The following is a 15,718-nucleotide window of genomic DNA, read 5'->3' as shown; positions in this document are numbered from 1 at the left end:
TTAGTAGAATAATTAAGTAGCTTAGAATTACTCTCTCTATATTTCTAATTAACCCTACTATTCTAGCTATCTCTATACGCTGGCAAAAGGGTAGGGGATACCCTACCAGCTTATCCAGAAGGATATCTAGAAATTTAGGATATCTAGAAATTTTTTCTTTTTTCTTTTCTTCTTGCTATTTCTAGCCTATTGTAACGTATCTAGAAAATTTCTAGATGTCTTTTTTTTTTTTAGGATATCTAGAAATTTCTAGATATCTTCTCCTTTAGGTTATCTAGAAACTTCTAGATGTCTGCTTTTTTAGGTTATCTAGAAATTTCTAGATATCTACTTCTTTAGGTTGTCTAGAAATTTCTAGATGTCTACTTATTTAGGATATCTAGAAATTTCTTAAGCTTTAGCTTCTTTTACTATATCTCTACTAGATCTAGTCTCTTCTAGTAGCTTATTTAGAAGATAATAAAATAGTTAATAACATTTTATTAGTATCTATAACTATCTTTTAGTTATTCTACTATCTCTATAGCTATAAACACTATAGCTAATAGCTATCTACTAGCTATTTACTAGGTATTATACTCTACTAACCTATCTAAAAGAACAACTAGCGCTTTAGAATAAGTAGTTAGTTTTTTATTCTTTTCTTCTTTTTCTTCTTCTTTTCTTTCTTCTTTTCTAGCTGTTATAGCCTATCCTAGGGTAGTAGAGATAGTAGTTCTAGAAAGTAATATCTAGTAGAGATTATTAGAGAGAAGAACTAGCTTTCTATCCCTTATAGATAATAAGTAGATAGAATAACTAGAGAGAATACCTGGGGAGAATATCTAGAGAGAATAACTCTTACTTCTTATACTTAGTATCTATAAGAATAACTAGCGTTAATTCTTTCTATTTCTCTATATAGCTAATAGTAATAAGTACCCTTAAGATATAGAAATAGGAAAAGAGAATTCTCTATCTTTTCTATCTAGTATATAGCTAGAGGCTCTTTTAATAGATAAAGACAAAGTATAATATAGAGAAAAGCATTCTTCTAAGACTATTCTTTACTAGCAATAGCTAGTAACTTTCTATTTATACAGTAACTAAAGAGAAGAACTAACAATCCTTTTATAAAGGTAATAGCATTAACTAATCTTTATTCTATCTTATTTCTATTTATATACCTATACTATAGCTAGAGACATTTCTTTTTTCTTAGTTTATTCTTTTTAAAAAGTAGATAAGATTCTAGAACTAATTTTAACCTTAAAGGACTTCTACTTAAAATAGGGCTATAGCATTTAATAGTCTATAAAAAGATCTTCTTCTTCTTCTATACTAGTAGAGCTAGTAGAACTAGTAACACTAGTAGTACTTTCTTCTTTCTCTTCTTCTTCTTCTTCTTTCTCTTCTTCTTCTTCTTCTTTCTCTTCTTCTTCTTCTTCTTTCTCTTCTTCTTCTTCTTCTTTCTCTTTTAAATTCTCTAGGTACTCTAGTGTTTCTCTACTAAAGAAGGAAGGGCTAGACTTATTAGCTACTATAGTTACTATACTAGCATAGAGACATACCTATTATCTAGCTCTAGAATAGTATAGAGTCTATTACTAACGTACTCTTCTAAGAACTCTTTACTAGTAACTAGAGTAACTTTATCTTCTACTCTAGTATTATAGTAGGTAATATAGTATTCTTCTTTCTTAAAAGAGTTTACTATAATAATAAATAACCTAGTATAGCCTAGTTCTAAGCCTAGCGTCTGCTATTAGCATAGATACTTCTACTATAAGATTATACTACTATACCTTTCTTATAAATATAGTTTACTAAGCTAGGTAGCTTGCTATAGCTAACTAGGTAGCCTAGAAAGCCTACTACCTTATTACTAGCTTTGTCTCTTATATTATAAACATTCTTTCCTAGTAGATAGGTAGAAGTTAAAGCTAAAGAGCTAAGATTTTCTTTAAGAAATCTTCTAGCTATAGTAGTACTATAGTTAAGATTCTTATAGCTCGTCTTAATGCTAGACATCTAGAAAAGATAGAAGTTAGCTTCTAGAAGATAGTAGTATATAGAATTCCTACCTTTAGTATTTTGCTTAGTACCTTAGTATAAGTAGTTAGGGTTATAGAAGAGTAGATAGTAGTGTAGTAGTATAAAATAGAAAGAGAGTTTCTCTACTTTTATATTATCTTCTTTTCTATTACGTCTTAACTAGTAGTCTTCTATTTACTATACTAAAATTAACAATTAATAAATTCTTCTTTACTTAATCCTTAATTAGTAGTAGAATAATTAAGAGTTAACTAATTCTTCTTTACTAAATTCTTAATTGTTCTAGCAGTAATTAAGAATTAACTAATTCTTTATTTATTGAATCCTAATTACTAGTAGAATAATTAAGAATCAACTAATTCTTCTTTAATTAATTCTTAATTATTCTAGCAGTAATTAAGAATTAACTAATTCTTCTTTTATTTATTTCTACGTACTAGTAGAATAATGAAGAATTAACTAATTCCTCTTTGTTTAATTCTTAATTACTAGTAGTAGATTTAAGAATAAAGGTAATTCTCTAGTAACTAAACGCTAATTAGACTTGCTAATAGCTAGAGCTAGCTATCTATATAAACACTTCTTTCTTCTCTTTACTATCCTTCTCTACTCTACTCTCTACTTTACTCTTTACTATACTATTCTATCTACAGACCTCTACCTTCTATATCTATTACTAAATACTATAAAAGTAAGTATTCTCTATTTCTACCCTTAGCTACATCTTCTACTAGAAGCCTACTAATATACCTATAGAAATACTATAAAAGAACTCTATTTAACTAGCTAAGTATACTACTATGTCTACCTCTAACTATACTCCTACTATAGAGCTAGGCTATAACTTATCTTACTTTAAAGATCTAGGGCTTCTATTCTGCTCTAAAAGTAGCTGCCTAACTAGTATTAATAGTAATAAAAGTACTAATATAGTAGAAATAACTAAGCAGCATCTTATAAAGCAGCATAGAATTTCTTTTAAAGATAGAGAAGTAAAAAGGTTTTTAGAAGATATTAAAGACTATTCTATAGCTAATATTAATAGTCTACACTCTATAGAGAACTATAAGTATTTCTTTAAAGAACTAAAGCTTATAGAAGAAGGTTATCTATACCTAGTTAAAGAGTGTAATAGTCTCTTTAGTACTACTAAAAGCTTATACCTACACTTAGAAAAGCATAGAAAAGAGAAAGAAATACCTTTTACTAGTAGTAAAAAGACCTTCTATAAAAGTAATATTAAGATACAAAGTCTATTTAAGAAGAAAGATTTATTAAACTACTTTATTATAAAAGATAATAGTAGTACTACTAGCGCTATAGAGCCTACTATTACTACTACTACTCTTAGTACTTCTAACAGCCTTATTAATAGCTATAGAGAAGAGCTAGAAGCGTTTACTAATGCTACTAATCTAAGCTTTACTTTATTAGAGAATAAAGAGATACCTTCTACTATACGTAAAACTAAGTTCTATCTCTTTCTTAATAATAAGAATCTCAATAGCTTACTTAAGCTAGTTACTATTCCTATAAAGAAGAGCACTACTACAGAAGAGAGAGTAGAATACAATCTACTTAAGCTAGTAGAAGAGACTCTATACTCTATAGAACCTCTAGTAGAGAAGCTAAATAGAAGGCTTAGGCAGCAGCTACAAACAGAGGTACTAGCTACTAATAAAGAGAAGAATCTAAAAGACTTTAGCCTACTCTCTAGTAAGGATGTGAAAAGAAAGTACTATAAGTATTTTAGTCTATTTATAGTCTATCTATATAGAGTTATTAGAGAAAGAGCTAGAGATAAGTCTACTACTAGTAAGCAACCTATTTTACCCTCTCTAGTAGAAGAGCTAGTAGCTACTATAGTAGAGAATATAAAAGACTTTCTAGAAGCTAGTAAAGAAAACCTAGAAGATGGTATACTAGATACTCTATTTACTACGCTAGTTGCTAGAAGTAAAGAGTATTTAATAGCTATAGTAGATACGCTGCTAGAGCAGCCTCTAGCACAAGATAACCTAGAAGAATACCCTAGCTTTAATAGTGCTATTATTAGTTTTCTAGCTATTAAAAGTATAGATCTAAATACAAGAGTTACTAAGGCAGCTATTAGCATAGAGCAAGATTGCTCTTATCTAATCTATTCTCTTAGGCTATTCTCTATAGCTATAGTTAATAGTAGATATAATAAGTTAACTACTAGTAGTAATTCTACTAGCTTAGAAGAGGTCTTTCTAGACTACTATAGTAGAAATCTAACATTTAACTCTAGTAATAGCTTTGAAGAATTAACCTCTTTAAGAGCTTATACTAGAGCTATAGCTACTAACACGCTAACTAAGCCTAGAATAAGAGATATTAGTAGCAATCTCTTTATAGTAGATAATAGTCTAGAAGTAGATATTAAGAAGCTTAAGAAGTTCTTTGTCTATATAGAAGATACCTTAGAAGAGTTTCTATTCTCTAGAATTCTTTATCTTAATCCTAGTAATCTAGATCTAGACTTTAACAAGCTAGAAGATAGTGTAGTAGATACTAGTCCTACCTATAGCTTTCTAGAAGATAGTACTAACAATAGAGACTATAACCTAAAAGACTATAGCTTCTACCTAATTAAAAGACTAGAAGATACTAGCTCTATCTACTCTAAGTTCTTTATTAATAGCATTACTAGCACTAGTATAGATTTTAATATCTATAATATAAGAAAATATCTAAAAGATAGGCAAGAGTTTATTAAGCTACTAGGTCTAGCTTTCTATCTACTAGCAGCTTGCCCTATTAGAGGCACAGAGGTAGAGTTACTAAAGTATACTAATAGCCTAGAGCTAGGCTCTAGAAACCTATATATAGATAGCATTACTAAGCTAATAAAAGTAGAGACTAGCTATAGCAAGTCTAATAGTATTACTAATAGAGATAATAACATAGTTAGGTTCTTTAGCCCTAAGTTTAGCTACCTACTAAAAGTATATATAACTTTAGGCATACCTTTCTATAACTAACTAAACTTTAAGGTGTTTAATATAAAGAAAGCTAGTCCTTATTTACTAGAAGTTAATAATAAGCTTATTACTAGTAAAGATATCTCTAATCTACTTAGTATTAAAAGCCTAGAGTTTCTAGGTATAAAGCTATATATCTCTACTTATAGACAAGCTATAAAGTATATTATTATTAATAGATTAAATATAGATCTAGAAGGTATACTAGAAGAAGAGGAGGAAGAGAATAATATAGAAGATATACTGTTTAATCACTCTACTAAAGTAGCACTAGGTAACTATGCTAGAGATAGTAATATCCTAGCTAGTAAAACTAGTAGCCTAGAGCAAAAGTCTATAGATTTTACTACTAGAATCTTTAACTTTCTAGAGCTTAGTAGTAGAACTATAGATAAGAAGCTAGTAGTCTTTAACGCTATAGCTACTAGGCTAGAAGACTCTATTCTACCTAGCGTAAAGCCTATTAGAAGAGAAGAAGCTAAGAGTATAGAAGAGTTAATAGAAGATATAAACATTATAAGCTCTAGTAAAGCACCTTCTTCTAGTAGTAATAGAGAAGAGGAGGTAAGCTATAGTAATATAGACTTTAATAACCATACTACTTTAAAAGATAACTTTAACTATAGTACTAGTACACAGGATATATTAGATAAAGTATATAATAATACTTCTAGTAAAGATACTATAAGAAGAGAAAGTAGTAGTAGTAGCTCTAGTAGTAGCTCTAGTAGAGAGAAGAGCAGACCTCCTACTACTATAAGTAAGAGAAAGAAGTTTATAATTAATAGCTCTAGTTCTAGCTCTAGCTCTAGCTCTAGTTCTAGAAAAGAAGAGGCTCTTACTACTAGTAGCCCTAAAGTAGTTATACTAAAAAAGCCTATTAATAAGAAGCATTATACTAGAGTAGATACGCTACCTAGTAAAGAAGAAGATATAATAGATATCTCTAGTAATAGTACTACTAGTAGCTTAGCAGATAACGCTAGCTTAGAAGAAGATAATAGTACTAGAGTTTATAGGATAAGAAATAGAAGAAGTCTATATAAGATTAATAAAAGCACTAAAGAAGGTACTTCTAGTCTATATCCTATCTTTACTACTAGACTAGAGGCTACTTCTACTAGTAAGAATAATAGTAGAAGGAATAGTAGAAGCAATAGCTTAGACTCTAGTAATAGCTTTACTAGTGCTAATTATATACCTAGTACTTCTATAGCTACTACTAGTGCTAGTAAGAAAAATAGTGTAGAAGAAGAGAATAAGTATAGTACTATTCTAAACCTAGTAGAAAACTATAAGAGTAAAAGCCTAGCTTCTAGTAGAAGTAAAGAAGTAAAAAAGCCTCTAGTCTATACTACTAGCACTAGTAAAAGTAGTAAGGATAATAGAATAAGTGAAAGAATACCTACTAGTACTTTTAGAAGTAGTAGTAGCTCTAGAGCTAGTGCTTCTACTACTAAAGAGAATAGATCTATAGAAGATAATCTTAGTAGTAATAGTAACTTAGCTATAGAAGAAGATGCTATTCTAGAAGAAGACTCTAGTAGTAACTATAGTCTAGATATAGAAGATAGTCTTCTTCTAGAAGAACTTAATAGAGATAAAGAGAATCTAGTTACCTCTACTATAGAAGAGAATAGTAGCAGTAGCACTAGTAAAGAAAAAGAAGATGCTAACTCTAGTAAAAGTAAAGAGGTACTACTAGAAGATAAACTATATCTAGCTAGGCCTTCTTTTAGAACTAGCTCTAGTATTCTTAGTAGTAATATTAACTATATAAAAGATCTTACTACTAATAGAGAAAGAGAAGCGCTATTAAATAGAAACACTACTATAAGTCTTAGTAGTAGTATTCTACCTAGCTTAGACTTTAATAAAGAAGAAGAAGAAGAAGAAGAAGAAGAAGAAGAAGAAGAAGAAGAAGAAGAAGAAGAAGAAGAAGAAGAAGAAGAAGAAGATATCTTTTCTAAAAGCTCTTCTACTAGAGAAATACCTTCTAGTAGCTATAGTAAGAAAATAGAAGCTATTATAAATAGAGATATAGAAAAAGAAAAGACTAGTCTAACTAGCACTTTACCTATTCTACCTAGTAGTCCTAGTAAAAGAAAGTCTAGTATAGACTTAACTAGCCCTATAAGCGCTAAGCTTAAAAAGCTAAACTATTTAGAAGGTATTATTACTAAAACTAGTAGTAGTAATAGTATAAGTCTAGAAGAGAGAGAAAAGATTATTAGAGAGAATATTAAACTTAGAAGCTTAACTAACTTAGCTATAAGTAGTAGAAGAAAGACTTTACTAGAGAGCTTAAAAGAGCTATATAAAAGTATAAATATAGAAATAGAAGACTTTAAAAGCCCTAGGCAAGAAGAAGCTATTAAAGAGATAATAGATTCTACTCCTTTCTTAACCTATATATCTAAAACAGGAGGAGGAAAATCCAATCTCTTCTTTCTACCTAGCTACTTATATTCTAATAGAAAGTATATAGTAGTAGTACCTAGAATAAGCTTACTAAAAGACCTTTATAATAGATCTAGAAGCTTAAAGCTTAATAGTATGCTAATAGATGCTAGTAATCTAGATACGCTAGATACTAAAGAGATAAAAGCAAATCTACTGTTTATATCTATAGATTTATTACTAGAGGTTAGCTTTTTAAGCTACTTGTATAGTCTTAAGATAGATAGAGTATCTACTACTATCTTCTTAGAAGAAGCACACTTACTGCTACTAGAAGAAAGCTTTAGGCCTAGGCTAGAAAGTATTAATAAGATTCTTAATCTAGAGTTTAATCTAGTATTTATAAGCGCTACGCTACCTAGTAGCTTACTTAATCTATTAGAGTTAAAGTTTAGTATCTATAAGCCCTATACTATAAAAGAGTCTACTACTAGAGATAATATAAGCTACATACCTATAGAAAGTAATAAGCCTATAGAGATAGCTAGAAGTATTCTAATAGAAGAAGTAAAGTCTTTAAAAAGTAAAGAGAAGATAATTCTCTATACTAGAACTAAAGAAGAAGCTAGAAGGGTAGCTAAGGCGTTTGCTATACCTTACTACTATAGCACTATAGATCTAGAAGAAAAAGTGCTACTAGAGAAAAATCTAAGCTTATTTCTAGATAGTAATAATAGTACTTATACTAGCATAGTAGCTACTAGCGCTTTAATAGTAGGGATAGATTATCCTTTTATTAAGAGTATTCTCTTTATCTATATCTATAATAGCTTTATGAATACTATACAAGGTATAGGTAGAGTAGCTAGATTGTTAAAAGAAGGCAAAGCTTTTCTAATTTATCCTAGTACTATAAAAGATAGATTAGTAGAGACTTCTATTAACGCTAGTAGTATAACTACGTTAGAAGAGTTTAAAGTAATAGATAATAACAAGTTAATAGAGTTTCTACTAGATAGAACTTGTAATAGAAGAATACTAGAAGAATATCTAGAAGATAAGCAAGAGCTAACTTGCTCTCTAGAAGTAGCTAAGTGTATTAGTTGTTTAAAAAGAAGTAAAAGTCTAGAAAAAGCTAAAGAAAGCCTAACTAGCAACTCTATTCTAGTAGAGACCTTAAAAGTTAAAATAATAGAAAAAATAGAAGATTTTACTACTAAATTTTGTATTAACTGCTTCTTTAGATATAAGTATACTAGCTATAGCACACACTCTTTAGAGGATTGCTCTAACTATAAAAGTAGCTTAGAGAATAGAGTAAGATCTATCTTTAAAGTTATAAAAACACCTATTAATGATAGAGGTATTATACCACCTAACTTAGTATACTACTATTGCTATTTACCTAAGTTTATCTGCTACTCTAAGAGTAAAGCTACTTGCTTATATAGAGATATAATAGTTAACTATATAGTATTTCTACAAGAACTAATTAAGAGAGATATCCCTATTTCTAGCTTAGAAACACTATCTAAGCTTAAAGAAGACTATTTAAAAGATACTAGCTATACTACTAAAGAAGACTTTATAATAGTAGAGCTACTAAGTAAAGTAGTAGAAGTAGATACTAAGAAGGTTCTTTTCCTTTATAAGATTCTACTAGAAGTTACACTACTAGACCTAGAAAAAGATATAAAAGAAGTAGAGAGTAAATCTACTACTAGTTCTACTAGCGTAGTATCTAGCAATCTAGCTACTAGTATAGAAGAAACCACTTTAGAAAGCTTAAAATCTATCTTCTATACTTAAAAGCTCTACTTTTCCCTCTACTATAGTAGCTTCTAAATAGTAAAATATATATATGTATTTTATCTTCTCTATTCTCTTTAGAAGGGAATACTATTCTAGTAGTTAGCTTTATTAATATATACTCTATACTCTACTCTATAATCTATACTCTCTACTTCTTTTTAAGCAGAAGAAGAGTAGCTACTAGCTATTAACTTTAGTAAAGTAGGTAGAAAAGCTACTCTATAGCATATCTACCTTACTACTACTAGATCTCTACTCTCTTTATCTTAGTATTTTTCTACTAGTTAATACTACTCCCTTTTCTTACTTTATAGTACTATCTTATAATTCTTTCTATATAGTAAAAAAAGAAGTTACTTATATAGTACTAGAAAAGTAAGAGTAAAAGCTTTCTATTCTACTTATAATAAGAGATGTCTCTTTACTTTAGAGATAAAACTAGTAAGTATAAGCTAAGTATAGTAAATAAAGAATAGAAAGTAAGTATAAACTAAGTATAACGTACTCCACAGGTAAGCGGATCAAACGGGTGAGCGGATCACTCTGCCAAGACTACACTAAATTTCTACCCTATTATAGCTCGCATTAGCCTACTTTAGCCTTGTATACAGTAGTGCAGTACATAATATTATTTAGAAACATCTTCTACAGCCTTCTTACATATACGTAAGTTATGTCTAACATTGTAGCACTTTGTACAGCGTCTTTGGGTTACTTCCCCTCCTTTAGCGCGCACTTGCTTCTTTGCCTTCTTACTATTACCACGCGCCCCAAACTTAGTTAGAGTAGTTAATTAAAGGCCTTCCTTAGCTGTTAGGACTCCCTCCTGCTGTAATTGCTTTCTTTTATGCGATTTACGTCGTATAGCAGCCTTATTTGCTGCTCGAAGCCTAGTAATCTCCCTTTAAGCTAACACTAGCTTGTGCGCTACTATAGCTGCGCCTTTAGCAAGCTTTTTAAAGGCCTTAACTATTAAAGTTGGTAAGCTGCTTGCATGCCTTTAAATCCTCTCTCGAACCAGCGTTGATTGCGACCCTAATTGCAGGGTAGTGCTTGGGGTTTAGGACTGCCAGGGCTCATCTTCTACAGTAGGTAGCGGTGGGGTACGTAGGCGGACATCAAGACCCATTATGACCCGTTCTGGGTCAAGGGGGACTATTCCAGCGCCTTAGAAGCCTCCTTAGATATTGCTAGAAGTAAATTTCTCCTTATAGGCGTCTATAAAGCATAGTAGGAACTTAGTTTTAGTAATATAAGTAATATAGTTGCACATAAGATTCTTAGCTTAGCGCCTATATGCCTTCTTTAGAGGGGCAAAACAACCTACATCTAGTGGTTGTAAGAGGTAAGATAAGTGTAGAGGCATACACAGTGTAACAATCTTTGCTTCCTTGCAGTATTGTTAGAAGTTAAGGGAGTTGTGGCTCTTGTGGCTGTTAATAAGGAGCAGCTGGTGTACTTCTTAGGTGCGCGTCTTTGTATAGGCATTAAAGTGCTTTAACCAGTCTAGACCAAGCTCGTTGGTAGTCCATCTGTTCTCAGAGACTCCAATAACCCAGTTATAGGGCAGATTGTCCTCTTTGTACCAGGCAGAGAGGTGGTTGCAGCCTTTAAAGATAATAAAGGGTAGAATAGCCCACCCTGTGCCATTGATGCCCTGTATGACCGTTGTCCACTCTCAATTGCCCTGCTGCACTGCCTTTAGCTGTCCTTAACGCTCTAAGCCTGTAACAACTGCTCCTGTCAATATCTGGCCTATTATAAAGCCTGTCTTATTAAAGTTGTATGTGTTATTGTCCTAGATACTATACTTAGCTTTGACATTCGCTACAAGCCTAAACCAGCCCCTAATAATCTCTAGATCCTCACAGAGGGCTCTCTTGTAGTCGTACTTGCAATTGAACCTTACTTTAAGGTCAGGGCGGCGCTTAACAAACGTGTTAGGCCAGTTTATGCCAACATGGCCTATATTGCGCTTAGCACGCAAAGAATTGGCTATATCAGCTACAGCAGCCAGCTAAGGGGCAAATCCTCGTGTATCTAGCTTAAGGATGTACTTAGCAATCACGTCCTCCTTAGTCTGGTCTATAATCTGTTGAACTAGCGTACAATTAGCTTGTGCAGGTCGTCCTGTGTATTAAGCGTGTAGTGTGCTGTAAGGCGCGTTATATATAGCTACAGCGCGTCACACAGTAAGCATTGCGTCTTGTTTAATTGCCTAGAGCGCAAGCTGTATAGCAGCTTCTCTTAAGGGCGTAGATTAATGTTGTTGTTGAGGCATTGCGTGGTAAGGTGGAGGTTTGGTGTGGTCTTGGCAGAGTGATCTGCTCACCCGTTTGATCTGCTTACCTGTAGAGTACGTTAGTAAATAAAGAATAGAAAGTAAGTAAAAGCTAACTTAACTAGTAAATAAACTATAAAACGCTTTTCTTCTACTACTTATCTATATAGACTTTCTATACTTAGTATAGTAAGAAGCTTTATCTCTTTATCTCTATAGTCTTTTCTTTTCTTATCTATCTAGTAACAAACTAGCGTAGCTAATCTTACTATATGGTATTTTCTTTTTAAAGCTTACTTTACTACTTTCTAGCTAGTTCTTTCTTTTAGCTAGCTCTTTTACTTATTCTTTATACTAGTTACTCTATTCTTAAGCTAACTAAGAACCTACTTGTCCTTTCTTTTTAGTAAAGCTAGAAGTTTTTTTTTTTTTTTTTTTGTTTTTTTCTTATAAAATCTATTACTATAAGTAAGCTTCCCTCTATCTTTTATACTATGCTACTAGTAGTAGTACTTCTAGTATTCTACTAGTAAGAATAGTAGTTAGCTTACTACTTTTAAGCTTAAGTAAAGTCTTTACTTTTATTTATTTATAAGTAAAAAGTAAAGTAGTTCCTATCTATCTCTATCTAGTAGTAAGGAAAGATAAAGTAGCTTTTACTTCTTTATAAAAGTATACTAAGTAAAAATACTAGTTTTATTCTTTATATAGCTATAAGAAAGTAGACTCTATAGAAGTATAGCTAGCTTCTTATAGTAACTATACTAGAAAATAATTCTTACTCTTCTTTATACCTAAAACCCTTCTTTTTTTTAGACTCTATCCTAAATAGGTAGTTGCAGTGTACCTTTACTGGAGTTACAGCTTTAGGTTTGTTAGTAACAACAGCTACAGGACACTTGCGTATTTTCAGTCACAACGTACGCTGGAATACTATTTAGTTGTACACTGGAATTCCATTTTCAAGTCTGTTCAAGCTGAGATGCAGCTAACGCTTTTGTAGCACTTAACTCTGTTATCTATACAACCCCTAGCATTATTGTCCTATTAGTTGGTAGTGTTGGGGTTGGTGCTTGTAGTTGGGGTTAGTTAGGGTTAGGCTAGCGCGCAGAGGACCAGGGCCGCGCCGCATCACTACAACAGAACAACTCTGTAAACACTAACACAAGAAGTAAACACACTTACTACACAGCACAGAATAAAAAATTGTAGTACGCTATTTGCCTTAAAAAGGCTTACACAGCTTAAGTAAAGTAAGTTAGCACATTAGACAGACAGGTGCAGGGCTTTTTGCTGTCTTCTAGGCGGGCGCAGGCTTAACGTTATTTTCGTCCCTGCCGCCTTTGCTGTCCTCTACCTCGCTGTCTTTAATCTCCTCTACCTGTGTCGCTGACATAGGCATGTTTGCCTTAATTGACAGCGTTGCCTTCTCGCTGATAGATCCGCCAGAGATGCCCTCCAAGCCCAGCCAGGCGTCCAAGGCCATGCTTGCTTTGTGGGCCTCCGGATTCACCTTCATAACTAGCTTAAGCCAGATGTGCCAGAAGGGGACGCAGAGATCGTTCTCTACCTACAAGTTGGAGATAATGTTGTGCGGCATTAGGCAGAGCATGCCCCAGCCTAGCTGCTTGGCTGCTTTGTACCAGCGGAGCGCCTGGTGTAGCTGCCTCTTGAACCGCTGTCGCTGCTCAGGCCCTGAAGCAGCGGTGACAGACAGCAGCAGGGCGTCTATGGCCTTAGAGCTGACCTTGCCCTTGCTGTATTAGTTATTGCCCTTGTTGTTCAGCCTTGCGGCGTCCTGCGCCTGGATCTGGTCGATCTTCTTGGTGTAGGCCTTGCCAAGGAAAGCCATAGCCCAGTGGTACTTGATGTGGATAATGTCCAGCTCCTGCTCGTAGCGATCGCACAGGCTCCAGGCGGAGGCGAGCGCGCTCTGGAGCACCGTCAAGGCGCTGCTCTTCTGCGACAGCTGCCAGCGGCTGCGGGAGGAAGCAGGCGGGCGGGTTTCCCCAGGCTCCTGCGCAAAAGGCGATCCTTGCATACGCCAGCTTTGCAGGAAGGCAGCAGCCAAGACCTAGGAAGCAGCATTGCTAATGGAGCGGGCCTTGTTAAGTATGCCAGAAGCTGTCAGGTAAGGCGCTGTGGCGCTGCTGTACAGGTTGTTATTATTGTCTACTAGCTGCTTAAGGATCTATAAAATGAACGGCTCGTCCTGGCGCAAGATAGAGGCATAGGCACCGTGTTCCCTACAAGATGCCGACTTAGGCGGCGGTACCAATCTAAGGTCCTGCTTCTTCTGCGCTCGCATGAGCTCCAGCTTCTTGGCGCGCTCTCGCTCAGCACGGCGATTTTTGTTGGTGATGGTTGTGATCTGGGCGGGTTCCTCCTGGCTGATCTGTTCACAGACAGGCTCCTCAGGCTTAGGCTCCTCTAACCCGTCAGACTTGTTTAACCTTGACAGCTGCGGCGTCGTTAGGCTGGGAGGCTTGGTGGCTAGCCGGAGACGCTTCAACAGCAGCGCCGAACTCGACGCAGCAGCGCGCTTTGTTAACCGCGGTGGGGAGTCGCGGGGCCGCTGCGCTGAAGGGGGTTCTGTTTGAAAGCTGTCGCTCGCGCTGTTGGCAAGGTCCTGCGCTGCAGAGACCAGCCGCGCCCACGTATCAGCAGGTAACGCGCTTTTAGCAAGCGTCTCCCTTAACAGCCATATCGCCGACAGCACAGAGTAGGCAACAAAGACAGGCTTGCAGACACTCGTCTTGTCTAGAACCAGCCAGCCTGCGCTGTGCGGGCGGAGTAGAGCATCACGCTGCGAGTTTAAGACGGTCGCCCTGCTCTAGAACAGCTTTTAGTAGTCCTTGTTCAGCAGGTTGTATGCGAGCCTGTGGGCAAAGCTAGACTCGCTGGCCAAGGGGAAGCTCCAAGGCCCGCCATTGAATTGCTTGGCGGCATCTTCCAGCGCGGAGATCTACGGCAGATTAGATAGCGACATGTTTGTTTGTTAACGTCAAAGATAAGGGGAAAGAAGAAGCAGTCGTGTTGTGCTGAGCCCCTGGACCAGGGTAACAGCCTGAACGGAGATTGGTCTGTACATCATGAGCTGACGCAGAGGCTAGGGTGTGAAACTTAACATAACCTAGCAATAAGAACAGCAACTGCAGCGTTGGATCAAGCAAGAACTAAGCCACCAACATGTCGGCAGAAGAAGTCAAGAATCCGTGTTTTGAGCACTTGGCTGAGTACCAGGTCGCGGTGTGCAGAGCGTGCCGATACGCTGTATAGCCAGATTAGATCAAGAGCCACTTACATAAACAGCACAAGAAGTCACTTAAAAACGCTAAAGCGGTTGGAGAAGCCGTACGTCAGTGGGCAGACTTGCTACAGTACCCCACAGAGTTAGAGATACCCAGCAACAGCGTGCAGGCAATCCCCCAGCTGCCCGTATTCGACGACGGGCTGCTGTGTCAACTCAAACCAGAGACATGCTAACTAGTGTTCTGCAGCCTAAAGACGCTAAAAGAACATTGGCGTACGACATATAGGTGGTCAGCTAGAAAGAAATATAGACGCCCCAGCCGAACCTAGGCAAAGGCGTTACAGGCCTAGCTTGAAGATGGCTGCAAGCGCGTACACTGCCAGCGACTTTTCAGCAGCTAGCACGGATTACAGTACTTTAAGGTTTGTCACAACCCAGACAGCGGTCCGCAGCCCGTCCCCGTTGAGGGCGAGGCGGCGTGGGCGCGGGTAGGCGAGGAGATGGCCAAGACGTGGGCTAATGTCAAGAACTAGACGAAGACAACAATCGAAGACAGGGAGAAGGACGAGGCGGCCCTATGGCTGGAGCGGACTGGGTGGCTGCCGTACTTAAACAAACTGGATCATCTAGAATTGCTGGCAAGCGTTAAGGAGCCTAACATAGACCTGGAGAAAGATAAAGAGCCTGTTAAGGCTGCAATTTGGAGCGTGATGGATGGACTGGCCTGCGTGAGCCAGACATCTGTTATTAAGCGGACAGGCATATTTGTGCGTATAGAGGCTATTTGTACAGAGAAGCATTAGACTAGGTACACGCTGCTGCAGGCGTACATAGACAAGAAGTTGATTAAAGAGCAGTCACGTCTATAGAAGCAGATACTGATGTTTTTTGCACAGACGCAGAGGGAGCACCGTTGGAACAGCCCTAAGTACC

At 35.7% G+C, this 15,718-nt stretch overlaps 26 annotated features.

Moving 5' to 3' along the window:
* Positions 1-1,318: 1,318 nt before the first annotated feature.
* Positions 1,319-1,356: a tandem repeat.
* Positions 1,357-1,358: 2 nt separating this feature from the next.
* Positions 1,359-1,456: a tandem repeat.
* Positions 1,457-2,086: 630 nt separating this feature from the next.
* Positions 2,087-2,135: a tandem repeat.
* A 1,196-nt stretch (positions 2,136-3,331) lies between these two features.
* Positions 3,332-3,393: a tandem repeat.
* Positions 3,394-5,245: 1,852 nt separating this feature from the next.
* Positions 5,246-5,278: a tandem repeat.
* Positions 5,279-5,504: 226 nt separating this feature from the next.
* Positions 5,505-5,545: a tandem repeat.
* Positions 5,546-5,735: 190 nt separating this feature from the next.
* Positions 5,736-5,770: a tandem repeat.
* Positions 5,771-5,824: 54 nt separating this feature from the next.
* Positions 5,825-5,863: a tandem repeat.
* A 1,052-nt stretch (positions 5,864-6,915) lies between these two features.
* Positions 6,916-6,997: a tandem repeat.
* A 212-nt stretch (positions 6,998-7,209) lies between these two features.
* Positions 7,210-7,247: a tandem repeat.
* Positions 7,248-9,365: 2,118 nt separating this feature from the next.
* Positions 9,366-9,404: a tandem repeat.
* Positions 9,405-9,674: 270 nt separating this feature from the next.
* Positions 9,675-9,750: a dispersed repeat.
* Positions 9,749-11,615: a mobile genetic element.
* Positions 10,540-10,652: a mobile genetic element.
* Positions 10,717-10,928: a mobile genetic element.
* Positions 10,720-10,928: a mobile genetic element.
* Positions 10,747-10,925: a mobile genetic element.
* Positions 11,053-11,246: a mobile genetic element.
* Positions 11,616-11,752: a dispersed repeat.
* A 199-nt stretch (positions 11,753-11,951) lies between these two features.
* Positions 11,952-11,981: a tandem repeat.
* Positions 11,982-12,022: 41 nt separating this feature from the next.
* Positions 12,023-12,075: a tandem repeat.
* A 516-nt stretch (positions 12,076-12,591) lies between these two features.
* Positions 12,592-12,632: a tandem repeat.
* Positions 12,595-15,718: part of a mobile genetic element that runs on past the window's edge.
* Positions 14,201-14,204: a direct repeat.
* Positions 14,205-14,521: a long terminal repeat.
* Positions 14,205-15,718: part of a mobile genetic element that runs on past the window's edge.

Source organism: Ascochyta rabiei, chromosome 15 (genome assembly GCF_004011695.2).
Source record: "Ascochyta rabiei chromosome 15, complete sequence".
Lineage (NCBI taxonomy): Eukaryota > Fungi > Ascomycota > Dothideomycetes > Pleosporales > Didymellaceae > Ascochyta > Ascochyta rabiei.
Note: the sequence above shows the minus strand (reverse complement) of the source record. Positions and strands in the feature narration are given on the sequence as shown.